Source organism: Myotis yumanensis, unplaced genomic scaffold (assembly GCF_028538775.1).
Source record: "Myotis yumanensis isolate MYYU_CA2020_CCGP unplaced genomic scaffold, mMyoYum1.0.hap1 SCAF_8, whole genome shotgun sequence".
Classification (NCBI taxonomy): Eukaryota; Metazoa; Chordata; class Mammalia; order Chiroptera; family Vespertilionidae; genus Myotis; species Myotis yumanensis.
This window is the reverse complement of record NW_027223759.1, coordinates 37,598,705-37,625,929: the sequence shown is the minus strand read 5'-3', so window position 1 is coordinate 37,625,929 and position 27,225 is coordinate 37,598,705. Positions and strand designations below refer to the sequence as shown.

At 39.3% G+C, this 27,225-nt stretch overlaps 1 long non-coding RNA gene across 1 annotated transcript; it reads left to right on the top strand.

Moving 5' to 3' along the window:
* The first annotated feature begins 5,678 nt into the window (after positions 1-5,678).
* LOC139015624 (uncharacterized) lies at positions 5,679-25,884 on the top strand. The gene is made up of 3 exons (XR_011472467.1): positions 5,679-5,754; positions 6,791-6,923; positions 25,804-25,884. It is a non-coding gene; the product is annotated as an uncharacterized lncRNA (long non-coding RNA).
* The last annotated feature ends 1,341 nt before the right edge of the window (positions 25,885-27,225 follow it).

Below are 27,225 nucleotides of genomic sequence, written 5' to 3'. Positions count from 1 at the left end.
CATTTTATTCGAGCTTATCACTACTGGAGTTAGGGAATGGGCATTACATTAGTGAAGCTAAGGAAATTTTGCCACACTTTATGCCCTGCTTTATAAATCACAGCAGGTACCATAATTCATTTCAGCAATGAATTCATAGGGCAATTATATGGCTATAAATGTAATAGTAATACAATAAAGGTTTACTTTTAAAGCCCAAGTACTGTTCATCTAAAAATATTCTAGATTTCATCAGTCTTTTGATAATAGCAGTATTGCTTTTTATTAACCTTTTGAAAAGTGACACTCCATCTGTACAGAGATTTTTCTTCAGTTCCTGAATTTTTAGTTACGAACTGGTAATTCGAAGTTTTTACAGTCCTTTAGAGAATATTGGGTTTCATTGTTAAAAAGGAGAGATTTTAAAAAATGATGCCACAGAGAACATTATACATGTACATTTCCAGCGTTGGTAAATTAGGTTCTTATAGGCCCCTAACAATGTTGCTGGAAGCAAGCAAACAAACAAAAGAATTTGGAAATAAGAATTTGGAAAATAAGGGTTTAGGTTTATATACAACTCACTGCAAAACCTTCTGCAAATCACCTAACGTGTCTGACCTTCTGTTTCCTAACCATAAAATGAGAGTGTCAGACTAGCTGCTCCTTCTAATGTTCCCTCTAGCTCTAACATTCCCAGGACGATCACATTTTACGGGTCAGAGAATACAACTATAAATAATGATTTATTTCTCCTGGAAAAGAAGCATGCACACTAAGTTACTATATTACAAAATATGGGAGGAACAGAACATAATAAAAAGAACATGTAGTGACTCAGACTGGGGCTGAAACCCTCGCTTCACCATTACCAGCCTTAAGCAGTGCATGTAACGCTCTCTACCAGTTTCCTCACTTCTGCCATGGGAGCAATCCCTCCTCCTTGACGGGGCTATGATAGCAAATCCCCAAATAGATGGGCAGAGCCTAGCCAGGCACAGTGGGCACCCAAGAGAGGCGAGTCATTATTTTCGTTGTTTTGTCACAGAGGATTGCTACGGGAATAAAGGCCCCCAGTACAATTTAGGTGCTTTGTAGGTAGCACCCATTCTTGGCTCCTTTTTATAAGTATCAGCTGAAACCCAGGGTTTTTAATACTAATCACACAATGTGAGAAAAGGGGTATTAAAAATGGCCAGAAAAATTCCCAAGTCGTGAGAATGAGGCAAGCAGTTTCTGGGTAAGGTCAATAATCCCATACTGGGGAAGTGGGTGAATGTTGTTGACTCAAAGTAGAAATCCACTGTGGCAGCAGTAAAATAATACACCTGGATAGTAAACTGGGTAACGGGAATCCAAAGGAAATAAAACACCTCCAACACCAGAAAGCCAATTCATCAGCAGCAAAAATCAGTGAGGTGGGAAGGCCTATTGAGGAAAATCAATGGAGCAAGCATTCTTCCTTGGGTCCAGGTATGAATGAGATGCAGTGCAGAGGTTTTGATAATAGACCTGCCCCAAATGTTCTTTAGCTCTTCTGGTTGCTTCTTCAGCATATATTTGAAACAGAGAGCACTGGATTCATAATCGGAATGCTTGCTCTGCTGTGCAAGAGAAATGTGATTGTGGACAAGTCTCTTAGCCTCTTGTGGACTATTTTCTCCTCTCTGGGGAATGCAAAGAATTATACAATGTAACCTCCAACCCAAAATATGCATCCTCAGATTTTTAAATTATAATTTTACAGTTGAACCTTCCAACGGTTGATTTGCTTGAAATGAGCCCCTTTCGGTGTCACCCCAGCCATTTCTGAGAGCTCCTTAGGGGTCTTTGATCTCTGGCAGTCTTTTTAGTTTATTCTGCTCTGATCTCTCTCTCTCTCTCTCTCTCTCTCTCTCTCTCTCTTTCTCTCTCTCTTCTACTCCACTGTTGATTCTGCTGGGGTTACATTTATGAGGTAGCCATTTGAGAAGACTGGTCTCTACTGGATTCCTACTCTTGGAACTGGGCAAGAGGGTCTGCTCTGACTTTCCTCCAGCCATGCCCCACCTCCTGGGGTGGGGCATCCACTGGGCCTACTTGTCACTCTAGACCAGCGGTTCTCAACCTGTGGGTCGAGACCCCTTTGGGGGTCGAACGACCCTTTCACAGGGGTGGCCTAAGACCATCAGAAAACACATATATAATTACATATTGTTTTTGTGATTAATCACTATGCTTTAATTATGTTCAATTTGTAACAATGAAAATACATCCTGCATATCAGATATTTACATTACTATTCATAACAGCAGCAAAATTACAGTTATGAAGTAGCAATGAAAATAATTTTATGGTTGGGGGTCACCACAACATGAGGAACTGTATTAAAGGGTCGCAGCATTAGGAAGGTTGAGAACCACTGCTCTAGACCTGGGTCTCCAGGACTTCAGAATCTCCTGCCCAGAGGGATTTCAGGCTGCCTTCCTGGGGCCTTCATCCTAAAGCTAGAACACTCAAGTGTACATACCCTACAGGCTAAAGGACCAACTTAGGGTGGATGTTTGCCGTGAGAGTGTGTATGTAGACTAAAAGTGTGGCCAGGGATATCCACTCATGAGTGAATAAGACCCCTCCTCATATGGGACAGAGCCAGCTTGGGAAGAGAGGGGGGTGGAGGGTGGGCAGTGGGCAGAGGAGGGGGGAGAAAATTCTGAATTTGAACTGGCCTACCAGGTCATTATGAAGGTAGACTTGGCAAAGGAAGAAGATGGGACCTGTTCTAGGCAATTAGGTAGCTTAATTCAGAATGTTTAAATATTTGGCTCTGGGCACATCTCCTTTGTACTCCTGCCCAGGCCTGCAGACACAGGGGTAGGCCTGTCTTGAGTGAGGTGATCACCACTGATACCTCCTCTTCAGCTCCAGAAAGGGCTCTCTGTCCTTGCTAATTCTCCTTAGCACAAGTGATACCAGTTTGTGACTTTAGTAAGACTTCACTGAAGACCAGGAGATAACCAAAGTCTAATGCAGAGTAACCAACAGCTGTTATCAGTGGTGGCTACTTTTAGGACCCACAAACTCAGGTGGACTGCAGAGTTCCTGATGGGCTCCCACTTCTGGAATTGTAGAGCCCAGCTCTGCCCCATCAGTGAGTTCTAAGCACCTCCAAACTCTACTCTAGGCCCAACTATTTAATGTTGTTCCTCTTATTCTTGTTTTAAATGAAGCCAGACTTGTTTTATTTAAACTAGAATAATTGGCAGTAATACTATCTTTCCTTAAGATAAGAGCCTACCTACCCATCAGCACCCACTTGTGTGAAATTTGATCACAATAGCTTGTAAGAGATCACACTTGCTCCCCTATTTCTCAAAATCCTAATTGCTCAGTCTTAGCTGGCGCATGTTTGGGTTACTAACTGATGAGTCCAGGCAGCAGAATACAAGCCCCAGGCCAACTCCCCATCACAGCCTCAACTGCAGTTGGAGGAGAGGCAGGTAGAGGAAGGGTGACACTTGCAAGTCCCTCCTGTCATAGCCTGGCTTCTGATCCCAGAATCCTGAGAACAACTATCAAGACAAAAAAGAATGCAGACCTTCCAGGAACAAGTTATTCTTCATTTTAAGACTAGGTGGCGGGTGGGCAAGGGGGTGGGGTGGGGGGAGTCAATTCTCTACCCTCTAGGGGCAAAGACCTACTATTCCCAATTATAGAATTGAATAAAACTCAAGATATCAGTTCAAAAAATTTGGATTAAATTTTTATTATCCAGGGCTTTTCTGAAAATATGAGGCTGCATCTGTATGTATATCTGTGAGATTTAAAAGGCTCACCAGCCCTGGCCGGTTTTGCTCAGTGGGTAGAGCATTGGCCTGCAGACTAAAGGGTCCCAGGTTTGATTCTGGTCAAGGGCACATGCCTGGGTTGTGGGCTTGATCCCCAGTGTGGGGCCTGCAGAAGACAGCCAACCAATGATTCTCTCTCATCATTGATGTTTCTCTCTCTCTCTCCCCCGTCCCTTCCTCTCTGAAAGCAATAAAAACATATTTAAAAATAATAATAAAAGGCTCACCAAAGTTAATTTTCCCAAACTTGCTCCTTGGCAAGTTTTCAATTTTCAAAATTATTAGACTCAAATCTCTGCCACTCATTTTTTCATTTTTATTGAATTTACTGCGTGACACTAGTTAACAAAATTATATAGGTTTCAGATGCACAATTCCACAACACACCTTCTATACACAGTATCCTGTGTTCTCCATCCCAAATCAAGTCTCTGTCCAGCACCATTTCTCTGCCATACATTATTAAATGTGTTTACTACCAAACATAGTGTTTATTCTTAAGGCGAATAATAGTATCTGTCCTACCTCCATCATGGATGATTGTGAAGACTGAAAGAAAAAAAGGATGTTGTGCCAGAGTAACATGGTAGCATGTCTAAACCCCATGAATAACAGCAGCTCGGTGGCATTACCATTAGCTACCTCACAGGCTCTATGTATGGACTTCAAAAGCAGATTGCAGACCTTGGCATAATAATCCAATGGTTAGGTTATTCTGTTACCTTTCCCTTCATTCTGAGGCTAGCTGTCCTGGTGAACATATTTAGATTCAATTCAATGTTTTATTGAGTGTCTTCTAGGTATAAGGCAGGATGACAGGCATTGAAACTCCAACTACATTCCCTTGGCTCAAAGCAACATTTCCAGGTCTATACCCGCCCTGGAAAACTTTGGGGTGCTCTGCTGCTGAAGATAAAGGATTTCTTTTGTTTCACCACATTTTCCTCCTTACTCATTTAACATGACCAGAGAGAAAAAATGGTAGGGTCTGCCTTCACCCAACAAATGAATTGGTTTGTTTTGTTAGCATGAACACTATGTGTAAGACACAGCTATAATGGTGAAGACCAGATTCCAGAATCAGAAGACCTGCTTTCTAACTCTTAATTGTTGAATTATTTAATATCATCAAAAAAGACTTTGATCATATGTCAAATGGGGTCAAGAATGGTACCTTTTTCACAAGAGTGTTGTGAGGATTAAGGAGGATAATGAATATAGAGCACTTAGTAGAGAAGACTCAACTGTTAGTCATTTTAAAATACTAGTAATTATATTATTTCTGAATTAGGTGCTAAAGAGGACACAGAGATCATAAATTGAGACTCCTAATGCCAAGTGTAGAATCCTTCAAAAGGGAATAAACTATACATCAACAATGTGGTTTATAGTAAGAGACAGGGAGGAACTCTTTGTTATTTAGAATCACACCTCTGTAGAATATATCTGAGAGATGGGAAGTAAGTGAAAAGTGGATCAGTACAGCTATATTAGGTATTACAAAGTACATATAGACCCTGTGCAAATAATGGGCATGGAATAATTCATGAACAATTGACAACAGATTATTATTGTAATATTTTGCAATGGTAATCATGATTTTTTGCATGTAGCTCTATTATTGATCATTCATAGGGAGGGTAATATTATCCATGTTCAAGTGTAATGGGCAAAGCGATTCCAACTTGGTCCTAGTCTAGAAGTTACATTCTAGAATTTTACTCCTGCAGTCAGCATGCAGGACACAGAGAGAGATACACAGATTTCAAGGTAATGAAGGCAGAGCAGCCTTTCCCAATCACTAACTCCCCGCCCACTCCAGTGGAGACACTGAAGGAAAGCCGACTCCTTCCTGATAAGACAGCGTTTCAAGTCTAAGACTGAGCAGTTGAAGTCTGAGATAGAAAATGTTCTGGAAAACAGCCATAGAGGCCTTGATAGAAGAAACGTGAGTTAATACACATAGGAGTTTAGAACAGTTCTGTAAATGTGCTAAGTCATTAACAAAAGTTAGCTTTTATTATTATTTTTCCAGGAAAAGAACAACTTGGACACACACAAGAGTTTCTGTGGAACCTGCACAGGTTGAAGACTATCTAGAACAATTTAGAAACTTAGATCCAAAAAGCATATAAGGCTATTTTATTTTTTTGTTAAAGAATCAATTCCTTAGATCATACAGGAACTTGTGATGCTATTGAAAAGCTTTTGCAATGGATCGCATGTTTAACTCCGTAGTAATCTATATACATAGTTATTCCTTCGTTTTAAATAAGTCATCTTCATAAATTTCCAACCTAAAACCCTTCCAGCTATTACTACACCTGATAGTATCTGGATCTACCCTAGTTCAAGTTCTAGGGCCCACCCGGAGTGGGCAGATCAGATAAGCGTGCCACCTCACATAAAGCTGCCCTGTTTGTTGGGACATGTTTATGGTTTCAGTTGTGCATTTTACTTAAGATGAGACTTCCTAACCCTTTATTCAAAGCTCACTTTTCTCTTTTCTAATTCAATACTAAACATTTATTGAATTTCAAATATCGACAAGGCCATGAATATGTCTGGTCAGCCAGAATAGGGGCAACTTCAGATTCATCAACTAAATGACAATGTGTTGGGAGGAACAACGAACACCTTCAGGCCCCTGAACCGAGACCTGTGCTTCAAGATCTGTGTGAGACTGGAAAACAATATATTCACCCATTAGAGACAGTTTTACTTTTCTGGTAATAACGACATAATCCCTAGGTTTGTAAACTGCTCCCTGTGAGGAGAAAATGCTGCTTTCCTGTTGTCACTTGACATACCTGGATTTTTGAAAGCACTCGTATACATTCTCTACTAATACATGGATTTTGAGGACTTGTTATGAAAGTTAATGACTCATAGGGCAATCTATGTGACTTAAACACAATGGCAACCTGTGCAGGTGGTTTTTATGTGCTCATACTGTGCCTGCTGTGTGTGTTTTTTCTAATTAGTCATACATCCTGAAGCAGTTAAGAATGTCTATGGGAAGAAATATGAATTATACGAGGACTGTTCTTAGCCTGACCCATGGTGAACTTGAATGAGTGAAATACCCCCTGGAGAGAAAACCGCTCACTGTATAAGGTAGGTGTATTCCTTTCGTCCAAGGCAACAGGATACATTTAGCAGCAAGGAAAAGAGAGATTATAAAATATATCCTGAGTTAGACCCTTTGGTGATTTGTTCTTTTTCAGGGTCAATTTCTTGGCCTCTAAACTACTCCCTTAAAAAGAGAGTCGTTTAAAAGCTGAAATTGATCAAGAATCCCAAATTTTTTTTTCATGGAGTCCTCCTGGTGAAGGGATGGAAAGGAATTTAATTTAGATTTTAGTAAGCAGTCCAGGATGATTTTTAGATAAACTATAAAGCCATCCGCTTATACTTAATTTGCCCTGATAAAATTTAATTACTCTCAGACAAAGCAAGTTCTTCCTAATTAGATTTGATATAAAAAATTAAAACACAGCAAATTAACAAGGAAAGTGATCTCCAGATAATTAAAGCCAGGAGAATTACATGTTGTACTGAAGGAGTGGTCTGGAAAGGGTTCTAACAACTAGACAAAGGGAGTTCAGTGTGGTAATAGGAGGAGGAAAGGTAGCCAAAGAAAAGAATACTGTGATGATGAGCCTCAGGTCAGTGTTTGAGTTTCTAGAGGGAGTAAAGAATAAAACCAGAGTGTTAGAAGAAGCTCTCAAGGATCTACAATCATCTCCTCCTGCAGAGGAGGAAACTGAGATTTCACAAAATAAAGAGACTTGTCTATGGACACAAAGCAGGACAATGTTATTAACTGGGCATGTGTGAGTCTTCTGCTTAAGTGTTAGGTAATTTATACTATTACGTACTATTTTCCTTATTGGATGTGGAAGGAAGAAGTTTCTAACAGTACAAATATTTAAGATTATTATGTACACTGCCCATAAAAACTTACTAAATATGCATAATCATTTAAAACAGACTTCCATCAATAATGTAGGAATTATGGGAGATATTATCTATGTAATCCAGAGAGGCAAACTTTAGGATGTTTTCTTGGAGGAATATTTAGTATTTAAATAGAAAAGTGATATAATATTGCAATCCAGTTCTAACAGTCAGTATATTATCTAAGTATTTAAAAATGTGTTTAAAATATGCAGATGGCATAGAAGTATATGGAATGATCCACAATGTCATTTGTTATGAGGGAATTAAGAATTAAAACAATAATGGGGCCCAGCTGGTATGGCTTTGTGGTTGGGTGTCTACCTATGAACCAGGAGGTCACAGTTCGATGCCTGGTCAGGGCACATGCCCGAGTTACAGGCTCTATCCCTATTGTGGGGTGTGCAGGAGGAGGCCGATCAATGATTCTCTCTCATCATTGATGTTTCTCTCTCTCTCCCTCTCCCTTCCTTTTTGAAATTAAAAATACATTTCTTTAAAAAAAGTACAGAATAGCAAAAGTGTTATCCAAAATGTCCTTTCTGGATTATCTACGGATTTGATTTCTATATGCTATTTTGTCTACTATTTAATGCAGTTATCACTCAGCCATAGTATATATTGCCAGATATCCTGGCGAGTAAACTCTGTGTGGTCAGAGGTATCCTTATGTTTCATTCTGACCAAGTCACAGGCTTGCTCATGGCCTTGGGTTTGTAGGCATCTCCAAAAAGCCACTCAGACTGTGTGCTCAGAACTGAGGCTGACTTCTAGTGTGCCATGGTCATCAGATTGCTGCATCCAATCAGAGACTTTATCACCTGAGAGGAAGATGAATCATTTCCTCCCAGACCTGAATCCTGCTTTGAGGGCTTGGCGCCAAACACTCCCTTTATAAGCTCTTACAAGAGTATGAGAATTACTGGTAAGGCCTTGGTCCATTAATGAATTTGCAGTGTGTCTCAGAGCAAAAGAACAATGAGGTTGTGTGTGTGTGTGTTACGGGGGACAGTTTATTTCACAGGCCAACAGAAAGGAAAAGATCTTATTTTTGTTGAATTTCAGCCCTGTTGGTTAAAGATGGAGGCAGTTGCTACAAGGGGCCCATTTCCATCTAAAATGACATATGTAGCCCAGACAGCATGGCTCAATGTTTGAGCGTTGACCTATGAACCAGGAGGGTCATGGTTGATTCCCAGTCAGGACACATGCCTAGGTTGTGGGCTTGATCCCCACTTTGGGGTGTGTGGGAGGCAACTGATGAATGATTCTCTCTCATCATTGATGTTTCTACTCCTCTCTCCCGCTCCCTTCTTCTCTGGAATCAATAAAAGTATTTTAATAAATAAATTACACATGAAACTTCCCAACTAAATCAGACAAGAAAGAAAGTTTTGACAAAAGGCTGGTTTAACACAGCCAGATAGTCAGTGGGGCCCGCATGGAAGGCCGGCTGTGCTTTTCCTCTGCAGAGAGTGTGGCCTGAGGAAGGTGGATGTAGCTGCTCTTGTGGAAATCGCCTCCCTGATGGCATGTGGTCTGGGCATGTGAGAGGGTCAGGAGGAAAGAGACTTGGGGTGAATGGGAAGTGTGTAGGGTCACGCCTCTGCTTCATAATTCTTTCTACATTTGATTTGGCATTTTTTGTGTCATTTGAGAGGGGCAGCAAAGTTTAGAAGAGTAGCCCTACCAGGTTTGGCTCAGTGAATAGAGCATCAGCTTACGGACTGAAGGGTCCCGGTTTGATTCTGGCCAAGGGCACATGCCCGGGTTGTGGGCTCGATCCCCAGTAGGGGGCATGCAGGAGGCAGCCAATCAATGATTCTCTCTCATCATTGGTGTTTCTATCTCTCTCTCCCTCTCCCTTCCTCTCTGAAATCAATAAAGAAATATATTTTAAAATAAAGTTTAGAAGAGTAGAAAAAAAAATCTGCATTACTTTTCCAGGATTGCTGTAACAAAGCATCAAAAACAAGATGGCTTCAAACAAAAGAAATGTATTATCTCACAGTTCTGGAGGCCAGAGTTGGAAATCAAGGCGTCATTAGGGCTTTACTCCCTCGGAAGGCCCCAGGGAAGGATCTGTTCCAGGCCTCTTTTCTCCCTCTGGAAGTTCCTTAGCTATGGTAATGCAACTCCAATCTTCCCATGGCGTGTCCCTTTGTGCCTGTCTCTGTTTCAAACGTCCTCCTTTTTATAATGGCACCAGTCACATTAAATTAGGAGCTTACCTTACTCTAGTATGACATCATCTAACTAATTATATCTGTGGCAGCCCTATTTCCAAATGAAATCACCTTCTGAGGTACTAGGGGTTAGAATTCCAACTTAATAATTTGGGGAGGGTGCACAATTCAACTCACAACACCATTGAAAGACCTATCCTTGATGGATCTCTGTGCTGGGAGCCTTCCCTTTTTGATTTGTGAAATAATTAAAGTGGTCTTCTGCCCTAACCGGTTTGGCTCAGTGGATAGAGAGTCAGCCTGCGGACTCAAGGGTCCCAGGCTCGATTCCGGTCAAGGGCATGTACCTTGGTTGCGGGCACATCCCCAGTAGGGAGTGTGCAGGAGGCAGCTGACCGATGTTTCTCTCTCATTGATGTTTCTAACTCTCTATCCCTCTTTCTTCCTCTCTGTAAAAAATCAATAAAATATATATATTTTTAAAAAGTGGTCTTCTGGCCTAGGGCACGTTGAAATCATAACAAAGACATGTACTTGGATGGCATAAATTATAAATATTTTCATAGGTACCTTGTTCTTTTAGAATAACACATTTGTTTAACAAAATGCACATCTCTTTACTTCAGTGTACCTACGATTTCCTTTAGTCTACTTCAAAATTGCTTCCTGAACAATTCTCCATCCTGATTTTTTTCTCTAACCTGTTGAAATCCTGGGTGAGTAGTCAATGGAAGAGACTAGATATATGGTAATTTTATAATTAATAAATGTATTTGGAATTGAGTTATGTTATTATTCTTTGATGATTTGATCTTTGCTGAAATATCTGCATTTCTTAAACCTTGAGTAGAAATTATTTTAGTTGTTTAGTGTAAGACAGAACATTTCAGAATTAATCCTGCATTGACTTAGAAGTTCAAGAGCTGCTACCACATCTAATAGACTCCAAATCTATGCTTCTGTACACATTTTAAGAGTACCAAGCTATTTTTATTCTGAAAAACGAATCCATCAAAGGTTTCCCTAGTGAACATTCTTATTGTTAATTAACAATAGAATGTAGCACACAATAAAAGAAAAGTAGGGCTGGGCAAACAGGTTGAACTGTTACTTTTTTAAGAAAATAGGACCTGAAAAGGAAGTGAATAATGCTTTTTTATAAACCTTTTTTATAAACAAATCCAGAATTCTATATTTTCCCTCATTGACACAAAGAGTCTGAGAACCTTGATATTCTGCAGATCACGTAACAGATGCAGTGATAACTCTAAGCCTTAGATATTTGGCAGAGTTGAGGTTTTATAACATGGAATTCTGGCAGAAGAGAGAGGACCCTAATTAGCAAAGTAACCTTGTTAACCTCTAAAGTATTGTCCTTTTGAATTCCATAAGGGTTTTTTTTAAATAGATGCATCATTTGTTTAGATCATTTCAGTTTTATGATTTGATGTCTTTCCAAAACTGGCTTCAAGGTCTTCCTTATTTATCCTCCAAATGAGCCCAGGAGAGAAGAAATACAACTGCACTGTGGAAAGTCATATGTTGTTTGCAAGTCTCTGCTCCCTTTCCATAAGAAACAATCTAGTGCCCAAGGTTTTCTTGCAATAACATATACTAAAGTACTGTCCATCGATGCCTTGTAAAATAAGATCCAGTCTGCTGATGTGGCCCGGGCTTCCCTTTCCTGGTTTTTGCCCAGTTGGGAGGCTGTGGGTTAGGCAAAGGGAGAAGGCGGTGAAGATCAGTAGGACCTGGAGAGGGCACATGAGGTCTGGTCTGACCTGGGCTGTCCAAAGTTTGAAGGGTCCTCAAGTGACTTGCTCCATTGGAAGTCCCAGGGGAGCCTGGCATCTACCTGCTTTAAATACAGACATCAGGGATGGAGAGAGGAGGGCCTGGATTTTGCCAAGGCTTTGGCCCAAAGTGTTCACGTTGAGTTGAGATCAACGGAGCTCCAAGTCAACCTGAACCTCAGTGGGCATCAGAGGGAAAGCAAGAAGCTCGTAGGTCTTGGGAATTTCAGCGTTACTACAAGTGAGCTGCCAAGCTCGGGACCCTTGCATTTGGCAATTATACAGTTATACTCGTATCCTTGCAGCCAGTTGTTCTCTAGGGGCCTAGCATTTCTGAAACGACTAAAGCGTCACTGTCTGAAAAACATTACGTATGTTTTTATTTTTACTTCTCTCTTCATTACAGAGATTTAAAAAAGCACATATATATTTGAAGGCTTTTATCTCCCTGGCATTTGCTGCTTCTACACCATTCTGTGGTAATAGCAGAAAACACAGATAAGAGAACAAACTATCTAGAACAACAACAATATTATTAGGTATTAGCCTTTACTGAGTGTTTCCTCTGTATAAGGTATCAAGTTAAGCATTGTACATGCATTATTTTAGCCCTCATAGCAGCTTAAGGACATAGGAATGACAGGTTAGGAGTCTGTTAGGTCATACAGTTCTTTGGTATAGAGTTGGATTCAATCCCAGGGCTGTCTGAGTACAGAGTCAAGCTGCCATGCGCTGCCTCCCTTACTCAGTTTAGAATGTACAAAGTATGGGAGGAAAACGAATGGTTACAAATCAACAAAGTACATTAAACATGATTAGAATGTGTGTACCTTCTACTTGTTGGCTGTGCATTGCTGTTTTCTGGAGTCATAGGTTATGGCTACCATGGTTCACAAGTGCATAATTCTTAGCATCGCTAAGTCTAGCCGGGAGAATGTAGCTGTCGGCGAATGAAAGTGTGAGTGAGACCGTAGGCTGGTTTCTGGCTCAAGAATCTTCCTGAGATATGTAACCTCGAACACTTGGTCAGCTTCCTTCTGTGCGTTCCCAGACTAAAGCCCACAGGACTCTTGGGCAGAATGGGCTGGCTCATTGGCATTGGCCCACTAACGGCGTGTCTGTGTGCTTGTGCTCTGCCCTGAAGCATCCACCACTGGTTTTCTGCCCTGAAGTTCAGGGACATGACTTGGCCCAGGCAGTGAACTCTGACCCAATCTGACTATAGGAGCAAAAAAAACCCCTACAATTTGGGAACTGAATGCTGTACAATATAGGATTGATTGACCATTGAGATATTCTCTCAAAGAAAAGTAATTTTTATATGTGCTTTCTAGAAGTGTACTTTTATTAAATGGCAACATAAATATATACTTTTAAAATACAGAATAAATAGAAAGGAAAATACAAACCATAGTTCCCTTACTCAAAGACAAAAACTGCAACACGTCTATTAACATCCAGTCTTTTCTATTTTTACTAGAGGGGTGTGTGTGTGTGTGTGTGTGTGTGTGTGTGTGCATTTTACATAACAAAATATCAATATTCATGCCTTATAATTTGGCCTTTAGTAGACATTTGTTAAGTACATTAAAAATAACATTTAATTAGATTCTGAGAGCTATTTTTTCAGAGGAATTTTTAATGAACAATTATAATGCCATCCCCATAGTGAGACAAATTTTGTAATAAAACTACTGACTTTGAATCCAAATGCCATCATGAGTGTAATTTGGCACCAACAACTCCACATTATTGAAAGAATATTAATGTGGTCAGTGCAGTGAGGTGTGGTTAGTTCCTCAGGACTTCTCTGATGTGGTGACTAGTTGGCCTGCTGATGGCAAGAATAATAATAATTGCTGACATTTATTGAGTGCTTGGTGTATGTCAGGAAAAGTTAATTGCTCTCCATTTTATTAATTCATTTAACGCTCAAAACAGCACAAGGTATTTACATGTTGCAGAGGACGAAACTAAAATAGTTTTCCCATGGCCACGCAGTTAGTAAGTAGTGAAACGGGAATATAGAGCCAGCAGTTTGGGTGGAAAGCCTTTGAGTTTTACTATTTGCTTAAACAGGGCAATCTTCCAGTCCTATCATATATACCAGGATTTCCCTTCTTTAATTTTTCATTTTAATTTATCATTAGCCAACTTGAGTATACTTTCAAGCAATCTCTTTTTTATTAAGCATAATGATTGGCATACACTTACAAGTCTATATGTTACATTTAATATATGTTGACCGCAAGTAGCAGAAAATATGACTCAAACTGGCTTAATCCAGTGGTTTCTCAAACTTTAGTCTGCATCAGAGTCATCTGAGGGGCTTCTTAAGGCAGCTCTATTTCTCTGCATCTTTCTAGCTGTTAGCTCCTCTGTGTGTCTGCCTAACCCTCAAACACTGGCAAGATGACTGCAGCCATTTTAAGCCTTGAAACTATGCACAGAAATAGGCAACGAAAAAGAACTCAGCTCCTTCAGCAATTTCTGCAAGAACAAGGAAGTTTCTTTACCAAAACCTTTAGAATGTTTCTTTGGGTCATGACCTAAATTAGATCACCTCTTCTTTCTTGGAAAAAAACTCCAATGGGCAGGGCAGCACTGTTTGCTGGTTGGCTTGGGCCTTGTTCCTGAGCAGTCAAGGAGCATGGCATGCCTAGAAAATTAATCAAGGACTAACCTTGAAGTGCAGGAATTGTAGTTTTTAGATAAGGAGAACTTTGCTATTTTATCTTCCTTTCCATTGTTTTGGATCAAAGTACATTTTATAAAAAGTCTCCTTTCAGGAGAAATTTTCAGAATCTATCTTTGGAAAATTGTAGGCTATAATATTTTATCTTCCCAAGTCAACCTTAAAGCTAATATTTTTAAGTTTACATATTAATAACAATGTAACAATATTTACAATGATAGAACAAGTGTATATATTTTAAAACAGTGCCTTTAACATATAATATTGAACAAGATTTTTCTCCTAAATAAAATAGGTACCTGTCTATATGCAAAGTCTCATGGGAGTTATGAAGCGAATGTTACTAATTTATAGAGTACCTGAGATATGCCAGGGACTGTACTTCACCGGCATTATCTAATTCTGTCTACTTGGAAACCCCAATAATTAGGTAATATTATTATCTATGTTTTGCAGATAAGGATACCACATTTATTATATAATAATACATGTTGTCTAACATAATTTAAATAACTACAATAACTGTAATTTTCTTGATAACATGCCCTTGTATAATACATACTGCTCATTTATTTCAGGTGCATAAATACACAGTATACTAGTATATAGTATATGATGTGTATATGTACATATGGAAAGACAGAGAGAGAGGCCCTAGCTGGTTTGGCTCAGTGGATAGAGCGTCGGCCTGTGGACTGAAGGGTCCCAGGTTCGATTCCAGTCAAGGGCACATGCCCGGGTTTCGGGCTCTGTTCCCAGTAGGGGATGTGCACCAATCAATGATTCTCTTTCATCATTGATGTTTCTATCTCTCTCTCCCTCTCCCTTTCTCTCTGAAATCAATAAAAATATATTTTAAAAAAGACAGAGAGAGAGAGAGAGAGAGAGAGAGAGAGAGAGAAGATAATCTCCATAAAGCTCTTAATGTAATGATGTCTGACTCATATTAAGTACCCTATAATACTGTTAGATTTTTTGGTATTTTATCTTATTCACTATAACAGATATTTATTGAGGAACTATTAGCTGTGAAGCATTGTTCAAGGAAAGAGTACATATTCATATATACAAACATTAAACACCATATATTAAACACCAGCCCTTTAACATAGGATGTTCTTATTATACTCATTACAGAGGTGATTTCTCAAGCAAATTAGTCATGTAACTTGTTTCTTGATAAGAGCACGGGGAGTTAAGAGTGCCAAAATCAACAGTGTGTGTCAAAGGCTGCCAGGTTCTCTATAACAAAGGCTGAGTAAGCCATGACTCACAATCGGGAAACTTCTATTTGAGGGCCTTATTATCTCTCTTCATATCTGGGGTGTGGGAAAGACTGGTAGCAGTGGGCAGCAGGCAAGGGAGGAGTTCCGTTGTTCCCAGTGCTTCAAAGTGAGTGAGACGCATAGAGTGCAAGTTGTCCTGGAGGAGTCTTTTCTTATTCAAGGGAGCCCCCGGACGTGTAGACAGTGGTCTAGAACACATTCAGGACATTGGGGCTGGGTTAGAATTTATGATCTATTACAGTGTCTGTGGCCGATTTAGTCATCATCTAGGAGTAAACCTGACTCTGTCTCAAATTTAGACTTTCTGGGTTGCTTGCTGCTTCAGTTTATGCGTTTGTCTTATTTATAGTAAATGGAGGGAGAGTGTTTTTAAGGCTCAATTTTGACCCTGCACATAATGTAATTAAAAGAGAATGGTTTCCCAGTTGCCCAAAAGGGGTTTTAACTGTGGCTGTCATGTACTTTGGTAACGCCTTAATATTTGTTTATTATAGTTTTCTGTCTTTTGAAGAGTGATATCATCTACCTAGTGGATATGTTGTGAAAATAAATTAGATCGCAAATGAAAAAGAGAGCCTTCACAGTTGGTACATAGTAGGATCTCAAAAAAAAAAAGAAAAAAATAACGTCATATCTTTCAGTGTATAGGTCCTTCACATCTTTATTAAGATTAATCCTAGTTATTTTATTTTTTGTTGCAATTGCAGAAAGAATTGTTTTTTTCATTTCTTTTTCTGAACTATCATTGTTAATATGTAAGAATGCAATGTATTTTTGTACATTGATTTTATATCCTACAACTTTATTATATTTGTTTTATTGTTTCTAATAGTTTTTGTGCGTGCAGTCTTTAGAGCTTTCTATATAAAGAATCATATTGTCTGCAAAAAGGGACAACTTTACTTCTCCACTCCCAATCTGGATGCCTTTTATTCCTTTATCTTTCCTGACTGCTCTTGGATATAAAACTGAAAGCAACAACAAACAAGACAGACAAAAAATCATAGACAGACTACAGTATGGTGGTTACCAGAGGGAAGGCAAATAGGGGGAGACAGTAAGGGGTAAAGGAGGTAAAATATATGGTGACAAAAGTAGATTTGACTTTGGGTGGTAAACACACAATGCAACATACAGATGATGTATTATCGAATTGTTCACTTGACACTTGTATAATCTTATTAACCAACATCACTCCAATACATTTAATTTAGAAAAAGAATTTTAAAACATCCAAATGAGTTTGTGTTATGCTAAATGCCTATTATGTTTAGGATAACCATATAACAATTTATATTCCAAAGACATTTTTTTAGAGTAACAGCATCATGATTAATAATTAGCCCAGGACAGCAGACTAAACAAGGATTGTCCTCAGTAAATCTGAAGGTGTATTCACTCTAATTATAGTCATGTTGTTTTGTTGATGGGGCAAAAGGAAGGAGTCTGAACTCCTTATCTCTTGGTATCATAATTTTGCAATCACTCAAATTTTTTATTGTTGTTGGCCAAGGTTCCTCTCAGACACTTCACAATTATTTATCACTGGATCATGAACACAACATAGTTTGTGGTAAGTAGTTAAGTAGAAAAAGGAAAGTGTATGACCCAGTTTTCTTCTTCCCCTATTCTCCCGACTTTTCCCCCTGAACTGAAGAAAAACCTAGTTTTAATTCTTGCCTAAGCAGCCAACACAATGCTTCGAACCCACAAGAATAGCTCCCACCTCCTGCATCACATAAGTGTCCTTAGAGTTGGTGGGTTAAGAGTAGGGAGAAGACCTTTCATAAATTTTTGTTTGCAGTCCTATAATTTAAACTTGTCATGATCTAGGAAGCATTTCCTCCTTCCTGTTGCTGTTTAATACAAAATATACTTTGGTGATATTCTTAATGGCATTCAAGACACCAACTGAATTTGGAGGCAGGAATGTGGTTATACACCCTGCCTTAAGGTCCTAATGGAACAAAGAGTCCTGCTATGCTCCTGAGGAAAGAACTCTTTTTAAATTGAGGATCAAAAAGAAAAATGTGACAATTTTAAATAATTTTACACTTTATAAAATTGCATTTTTTAAATAGGAAAGATATATAATGTATAAACTACACACACAAAAAATCTGACATTGCCTCTTTCTTATTTTGAGGACTGATTCTGAACTGTTTTAACTTTTGCTGTTAAATCTTGACTTTCTCAGAAACCAAAGGCACTTTGAGCCCTGGGCCAAAAAATTATCTAGGCTCTACCATCTACATATTAGAAAAGGGATCTAAAAGGAGGTAACTCCAGACCTTCATGTCAAAAAGATGGCACCTGGCAAACTTCTTGCTTGGCAAATTCTTTATTCATTCATTAATAATATTTTATTATGTCCCTACCAGTGCCATGATCAAAGCCAGATGCTACGAATTCAAGCTTGCTCACTGCCATCCCAGGCTTAGCCATCCCAGGCCTAAAGTCCAGTGAGGCAGATAGTATTGCTATGAATAATTACTATAAAACGAAACCAGTATTAATGACAGAGGAAGCTCAAGGCACGATGGAAACCTATAGTGGTCTAGGGGTCAGGGAAGTTCTCTCTGGTATGTGATTTGTTAAGCAGAGTAGGGTGAGTAGGAATGGCTATTTTATAATGGAAATTATGTCCAAGGAAAGAGGGATAGTCTATGAGGGATGATAAGAGAGAGCTTGATCAGAGGGTCTAAAAATAGACTAGCATGGCTCAAATAAAGAGACCTGGTCAATATGAGGCTGGAGAGGAGAGCAGTGGCTAAATTATGGCGGTTCTATAAGTCATATTAGGAATTCAGACTTGATCCAGTAGGTAGCTGGAAAGCTGTTAAGAGGCTTTATGCAGAAGGTTAACGTGATCAGGTATGCATTTTATAGAGATAAAATGCTCCAAAGACCACTTACAAAATGATACAATGGTCAAGGCCAAAATGATTAGCAATTTCGGCAAAGATGTCAGTGGACATGGGGACATTTAGAAAGGTTGTATTAACAAGACTTGGTGATTAATTGGATAAGGGAAGTGAAGTAAAATGTGCCTAGGTTTTTGGCATAGGAGCCTGAGTGGATGGGTAGGCCCTTAAATGATATACAAAACATTTAAGGAGAAAAAAAGTGGGTTTGCAAGTCGTGATACTGAGTTCCCTTTGGACAGGTTGAATTTGAAAAATTCTTGACATATTCAAGTAGAGATGTTAAACTGAAAATTGATTGCATAGCTCAAGAGAACCACAGATAAAGATTTTGGACTCATTAGCATTTAATGGTCTTAAAAGCCCTGGAAGTAGATGTGAAACTCTGAAAAAAGTTGATAGAATGACAGGAGAGAAGGGTCAAGAATAGATTTTTAATGGACATCAATGTATAAAGGAGGAAGATGGCTGCTCTTGCACTTCTCTGGCCAAAAAAAAAAAAAAAAAAAAAAAAAGATTTTTAAAGGGTTTGTGAAATTGATGGCATGTGACCACAATCTAACTTGAGATGATAAGATATAGAGTCTAATATTATGTTCTGGGTTACAGTGTCAGTCAATATCTAAATATAGTTTTAAAGCCAGATTCCAACTAAAAAAAAAAATCTCTTGATCTTCTCTGGAAGTGAAGAGGACGCGGGGCCCGACTATCTCACTAATGTTATTACAGTTTCGTCCCTTTTCCTTGCCTTCTTTGGTAATGCTCTATCCAGCACATGCTTCTCTGGTAACATGCCAGGCGTGAGCAGCTTGAAGACTGCCCTCATCTTATTCTTAGATAATATTCTCACTCATATTATACAAAAAGGAAGTTTCATGATAGGGGTAGTGGGAAAATAAAGTATCTGCTTACTCTAGTCATGACTATTATTAGAAAGGCCAGAAATACCCTAAGTAGTAATCCAATACTCATTTCTCTCAAGAATCTCATAAAACTTAATTAAGGAGTACAAAGGTCTTAATAAAAATTTTAAAATGTATACTGAGAATGAAATAGATGCTCTTATTTTCCTCTCTGTGTTTCCAATCTGCATTGCATCCACTTACACATGCTCTCTTTTCATTAGAATTATGGCATTATTAAATGTGAAAGGATCTCAAAGAGCCTCTAACCCAAGCCCTCTTTCCCCTGGCCCCTTGCCCACTTTATAGATGAGGGAAGTGAGATGCAGGAATGATAGCACTTATAACTTCATTTGCATGCTGCTATATATTTAAATAATGACATTCAAGGGAATATCACTTGATTACATTGGTTGAGACACTAGGCTCTTGGAATTGACTGGGTTTGAATGCAGTTCCACACAAGCCTTGCGCAAATTATTTAGCCACTTAGGAATTTCTCATTTCCTTAGTTTCTGCATCTATGAAGTCAGCTCATTCTAATAGCTATTCATGAGTGTTGGTAGACAATTCTCCATAGGTTTCTTGTGTTCCTGCCTATGTTTTGAACAGAGACACCGAACATCTTTGTTCTGGACTGCTTTTTCAAAAATGTTTGTATAGACCACAGGCTTGAAAGATAGAGATAGTGTTTGCCTCCAGAGCAAAGTGAAGGTTTGCTTACTGTCCAACAACAACAACAAAAAGATAATGTCTCCCTCTGGAGCAAAAGTGAGGTGTGCTTACTGCCAATTATAAAAGATTTAGGTCCCCTAATCTCAGGATTCCTACTGTGTAACATGGCCCAATGAGTGTAGAGGTATCACCTGGTATACACTAAATAGCTATTAGTGTAGAGCCAGGTATCACCTGGCTCTCAGAGAACTGGTACAAATGCTGACACTCTGGCTATGAACATTAGTATAAGTAATAAAGGTCTTTGTCTCTGACCTAGGAGTCTTATGTCTTCTGCCAATGTCCATGAAGTTATGTCAGGCTAATACATTTGCTTCCAAGTACAGTAGAATCTCAGATCCTTACTAGTTCTTAACAGATTTCTATAAAAACTCAGTAAAGCAAATAAGCATAAATAACTTAGAAGAGTGTCTGGCACATAAATACTGAGTAAATGTTGGTTGTTAATATTGTTAAATAATTATACCTGTAAAATGCACATGCTTTATTAGTGGCAAAGCCAGGACTAGAATCCAGATCTGTAAAAATGCAGCCTCATGTTCTCTTTACCTCTTCATTCTACCACTTCCCGCATCCCAATATTGTATTTTGTGCATACTTAACTTACAATTAATGTTGAAAATAATGCAATTTAAGAGGAAGAATTACAAATTTTATAACAACTTATTTGATGAACATGTTAATATTACGAGAGCGACAATAAAGTGTTAAAGTGTTAAGAAAAGAGAGGCCAAAACCATGGCAAGCTCTGATACATAGAAAAAATTAATTTGCTCAGAAATATTTTATGAGAAAAATTTGTAAATTTGAAAATTTCCTAATGACAGTCAATAGTTTAGTATGACTAATTTTATCCGCCCCCACCCCCCAAATCCACTACTACTTTTTGCTAAAGGCTTAAAGAAAATTTCTAAAATGTATGTATCACAGATAGAATTTCTGAAAACAATAGCTCTATGGTACTAACTACTGGATTTTGAAATATTTCCCTAACACATTTTGTACATGTCCTGGTTTAAGATTTGGTATCTGTATTAGCACAGGAGTGAAAACAACTAATATTAATCAAATAATTGCTTTATAGCTGACCCATACTTAGTATTTTGCGTGTTTTCTTTCACTGAGTCCTCACAACAATCCTACAGGGTAGAAATTATTAGTAACTTTGTTTACTGATGAGTAAATGGTGCATAGAGAAATCAAGCAGCTTACCTAAGTTACACAGCTAGTGAGATCAAAGTGAACTAAAGTCTGAATACTAGTCACCCTGCTCCATTGAATCCTAGTTATACTGCCATCAATCTTGGTTAAATTTACTAAGTAAATAAATATGGTGAGATGAAATGCTAACTTTAAGAAACTAGACTTTTCACCAAATAATAAAACACTTCAATAGTGGTCATTATAGACTAATACAATTGCAAGTCACAAATCAGCGCTACCCCTTCAATAAGCTACTCGTGGATAGCCTGGTTCTAACTGTATGCTCTCTTGGATAAAATGTGAAATTTTTGAAGGAATATGAGGATATAATTTAACCTTAGAAAACATTTTTTTTACTCTTTTTAAAAAATATATTTTATCGATTTTTTACAGAGAGAAAGGGAGAGGGATAGAGAGTTAGAAACATTGATGAGAGAGAAACGTCAATTCAGCTGCCTCCTGCACACTCCCCACTGGGGATGTGCCTGCAACCAAGGTACAAAGGTACATGCCCTTGACTGGAATTGAACCTGGGACCCTTCAGTCTGCAGGCCAACGCTCTATCCACTGAGCCAAACCAGTTAGGACAGAAAACATTTTTATAAATTAATCAATTTTCTTCCAGAGACCCTTGAAAATAATATTGTGAATACAAGTATTACATGAAGATGATACACTTTTACAAATTTCTTTATTTCCTTCACTTGCTTCATTGCTCACACACTTGAACATCATGTTTTCAATTGTGAGAAGATTAAGATTAATGCGTTGTGTGACTGTTTAAATTACACCGTTTCTAGAAAACTCAAAATTTTCTCCAGTTTTGTTAACTCATTTTTAGTTACTTCTCTTTCTGATTTTCTTAGTTCATAAGCTCTTTAAAAACACTGGGGACTTTTTGTGTCTTCTATCCTATTTCCAGAGCTCTGTTTTCTGTCTTTAAATCTGTCAAACATAGTAGCTCCATGAAAAAAGAAAATAACATTTCACCTTTTTTTTTCTTTCCTACAGTGCACTTTATGCTTTTGAAAATCATCATGATCACTTTCATTCTTTTTTTAAAAAATTTCTTTATTGGTTAAGGTATTACAAATGTGTCCTCATCCCTCTCATTAGCCCCCAACTTCCACCCCCCACCCCCCCTTCCCCGCACTCATACTCTTTCATTCTTGATCAACACCATAACAGCTTCCCTGAAGCAAAAAGAAGTAACTAAAGCAGGCAACATGCTGAATGAGCAGATGTGGGGACTAAATCTAGCCTGATGTCCAGCTGTAGTCCTTGGCCACCTAATTTATATAATTTTAGGTAATTTTTATGTAATTTCAGGGTTTTCAAAACCCTGCATGTTTCCAGATCTTTTGAACATTAATTCGCCATGATCCTGGTTCATCATCAGTTTAGAAAGGCAGGGCCTGTCGTTAGTTCACCATTGGTGAAACACCATAATCATGGAAGATTATTGCTAGAACTACTTATCAACTTGAGCTATGAGGACAGGACATTTCACTGTGTAGCAAGAAAACACAAGTAAGGAAAGGACATGTCAGGGCTGAGATCTCTACAGTAGCAGAGCACACGAGGGTGTCAGCTCTTCTGCAGGAGATAGGAACTTGGAAGGTGTTTTTTGTCTTCCTATGTGTCCATCATGGGGAAAGCACTAAGAAGATGGTAAAAATAATAAGATGTAAACCCCTTCTTTTCCTTCCTTCCTTCCTTCCTTCCTTCCTTCCTTCCTTCCTTCCTTCCTTCCTTCCTTCCTTCCATTGTTTTTAGAAAGGGAAGAAGGAAGAGAGAGAGAGAGAGACATCTATCATACACACCAAAGTGGGTGTGTACCTAAGTATGTGCACCTAGGTATGTGCCCGACTGATAATCAAACCCACCACCCCTGTCACATTTTGGTATAAGAGATGACACTCCAACCACACCAGTCAGGGCTAGACTCTGCTTTTAAAGCACTTCCCATATAGTTGGGGAGATTAAACCCACATGACCTAGGTAGAATACTATATACAATTATTATATTTCTAGAAGCCCGGTGCATGAAATTTGTGCATGGGTTGGATCCCTAGGCATGGCTGGCAATCAGGGCTGATCAGGGCGGGCCGATTGGGGCCCAAAGGCCCCAGCAGGGTCGGGAGAGGAGGCGACAGTTGCTGGGCCAGGCGCAGAAGGAATGGACACCAGATGCCAAGGCCGCCATCATTGGCGCCCCACCACTGCGCGGTTCCCCGCCTCTCCGCCTCCGCCTTCCCTCACCGCCATGCTGCCACCACAGCGGGTGGGCAGTGGGCTGATCTGTGGTTGGCTGTGGGAGCACACTGACCACCAGGGGACAGCTCCTGTATTGAGCATCTGCCCTCTGGTGGTCAGTACGCATCATAGCAACTGGTTGTTCCAGTTGTTTGGTGGTAACAGTCACTTAGGCTTTTATATATATAGATGCTGTATAGTCAAAACTGTTAAGAGTTCAAAGAAGCACACTAATACTTCAAGATTTCTAGCAGCATCTCTAGAGATAACAATGAAGAAGTAAAGAGTGAAAAGTCAGGAGAGTGGTTAAAGAAGAAAATAGCAATGTATCTGCGGCACACTCCACTGACAGAAGGGTTGCATGGCAGCAGTTCCCAAAAGAGTAGGCAAAAATGTTCAGCACAATGTGACTTTGAACTTGGGACACCTTAGAAAAGAGACCTGGATTCCATGTGTGGCCATGACACCTATAAAACTGTAATTCAAATTATCTGTAAAAGTAAATTAAATGAAATTTGCTTATTACCCTCCTAGTTTATAATGTGTTTAGCTCCTTTGGGTTATAGCAGGTATTATCTAAAAGCAAAATGGCAGTTACTAAAGAGTCATGGGAATATAAAATACAGCATAGTGAATATAGTCAATAATCCTATAAAATAAAAGTGTACTATGCAAATAGACCAAACGGCCGAACAGCAGAATGACCATCCAGACAACCATCTTGATGGCCATCTGAGACCACGCTACAACCCCCACTGGCACCAGGCCAGCCAAGGCGGGTGTGATGCGGTTGGTTGGGGGCCCTGTAGAGGGAGGCCCAGGCCACTGGTGGGCTGTGGAGGGTGGCTGGGGCCTCCCTCTGCGAGGGAAGCCAGGGTCCCGGGTGCCAGAGGAAAGCTGGTGCTGGAAGCCGGGGAAAAGAAGGCCTACTCTTGCATGAATTTTGTGCATTGGGCCTCCAGTTTTATAATAACTACTAGAGGCCTGGTGCACAATTCGTGCACGGGTGGGGTCCAGTTGGCCAGCCCAAATGGGGGCCCATCGGGTCGGGCCAGTGGGAGTAAGGGGCTGTGGGCAGTTGGCTGGCTCTACCCCCAATCGGGGCATTGGGGGCCGATCAGGGGCCAGGCCAATCAGGGCCCAGATCAGGCTGGTTGGCTGCCGCAGTGCATGTCACAGCCACCGGTCATTCTGGTCATTCTGGTCCTTCCACCATTCTGGCCACTGGGCTTTTGTATATATAGATGTATGGTACTAAGTGGGTAATAGACTTATTGGGGGAATCATTACATAAATATCTAACCACTAGGATGTATACCCTAAACTAATATAATATTGAATGTCAACAGTAATTGAAAATAAATAAATAGAAAAAAATAAAATTATATATTAAATGCCAATTTGGGCATGGCATTGGGGACTGAGTTAATAGAACCCCATAAATTATGTTATTGCCCTATAATAAAATACTACAACCTAAGGAAACACTGGTAATGAGAATAGCATCAGCACATTCTTTGAAAGATAACTGAAAATGAGTTGCCTATGCTGAAACACCTGTGTTTTCAGTGACTTTTTCTTTGTTCCTCATTATTCTCTTCTCAAAGTTCTTATTTCTTCTCAAACTGCCTGAGGGAACCTTGGCAGAAAGTTTAGCAAGCTATAACTAACAGATAGCAAAGAGTGGCATTTAGGGATGTGGGAAGTTTTGAGTTTGGATTTTTTGAATCCTGAAGAGATTCGGCTTTAAGGAGTAAAGGCCAACTCTGTTCTTGGAAATCTTTCATAGATAACTGCATTTATGTTATAATAGGACCAGAGTTTTCAATGTGAAGTAACTCAATTGGTTAGAAGGAATGAGGAGATTGAGGGAGTTTCAACCCCTCCCCAACACATCAGTCTATTTCTCTCTCAGAGAAGTCAGTGGCAACATTGTTATGTAGAGGAATTTTCTGTTACTTAATTTTAAAAAATAGTCTCAGATTATGGAGTGAAAATGACAAGGACCAGAGCCCGCTTCCCTCAATTTTGACTTCTTATTTTGCTGTTTAACGTAGAATTTTGGATACCCTCTGGATTCAGTGCAATGAAGGATCATCTGGTGTAGTGCAATCTACAGCAAGAACAGACTTGACTTGGAAATACTTGTTGGCTCATCGGGAGTCATCTACAATTTTCACTTTGGAGGTAAATCGGGCATGACGTTACTGCTTGTATTTGTTATCTGGGTTTTATTAGTGAAAACTGATGTTGAGTAAGAAATGCTTTAATATGAAAAGCTTTGCTATTAATATAATTAACTGGGACTTGGAATTTTATGAAAACAAATACCCTTTCACCAGCTCTTGCTTTGAATATGTGTCTCAGTCTAATGCTTACTTGAGAATTTAGGATTTTGTTCGCTATTGTTCTTTAGGATACTTTGAAGAAAATGTTGTATGAATCCATGACATATATTAATGGCTGTTTTGTGAGTACTTACATTTTTTCAGGAAGATCCAAGCTTGTTTGAAATTTATTTTTACCATTTTATTTTCTGAAATAGAGATTTCTGTATTGAAATGTATATAATTACAAAGAACAGAAACATATGGGGGGATAAGGGTATCAGAATGAAGTGTGGGATGAGATTCAGTAGGTATTTTCTCTAAGACATTGGAGAGACGAATTGCTAGACAGTCCCTGGAACATGGCTACAGCTTTGCTGTATTGTTTTGAGTTGATGAAATGATTGCCTTTCACAGTCAGAAGTGAACATAGGGTGTCAAAAGTCAACAAAGCCCGAAAGATCAGCTTGTACTGTAGCATTTAATGTTCTTTCTGTGACAGCACCTACCTCCACCTCACCCCCCACCCCCTGCCACCCTAGCCTGTTTCCTAAAGGCTCACAGTGAGCATGTATCCGGAGTAGTGAATAATGGGGTAGGTTAAAGAAGAGTGGTTCCATGTTTAATTACATAAATAATTTTCCAGGCCTGAGCATGGAAAAGAGAAAAGAAAGGTGAGATCTGAAATGGGGTGGGACTCAGAGTTGGAAGCAAAAGTATATTTGTCAGTTAATTACTTGAGGAAAGTCGTATATTCTGTGGGACTAAAAAAAGCAATATAAGAAAAATAGAACTAAAATCTAGAGATTTGGGTCCAATTTCTACAAACCATTGGCTTCTCCAATAGCAGCTCTGTGTCCCCAGCTCATGGCCAGGAAGAGGGTCCTGAGAGCCTCCAATCATTACTCACTCACCTGGGGCAGCAGGAACTCTGAGGAGATAAAGCAGGGACTGTGTCCTGAGCTTGTGTATCCCTAAGCTCTTTGTTCCCTTTGATTTTGCCTTCCCTGCTAGGGTGGAGGGGCCATTTCTGTGAGATCAGCTGTTCTAGGATATCTAGGAATTGCTAATTATTGTTATAAACTATCACTAAAGCCTAATTAAAAATTTCTTTGGTCAGAGCTTATGGAAAACCAGATCCTAATGCCATTT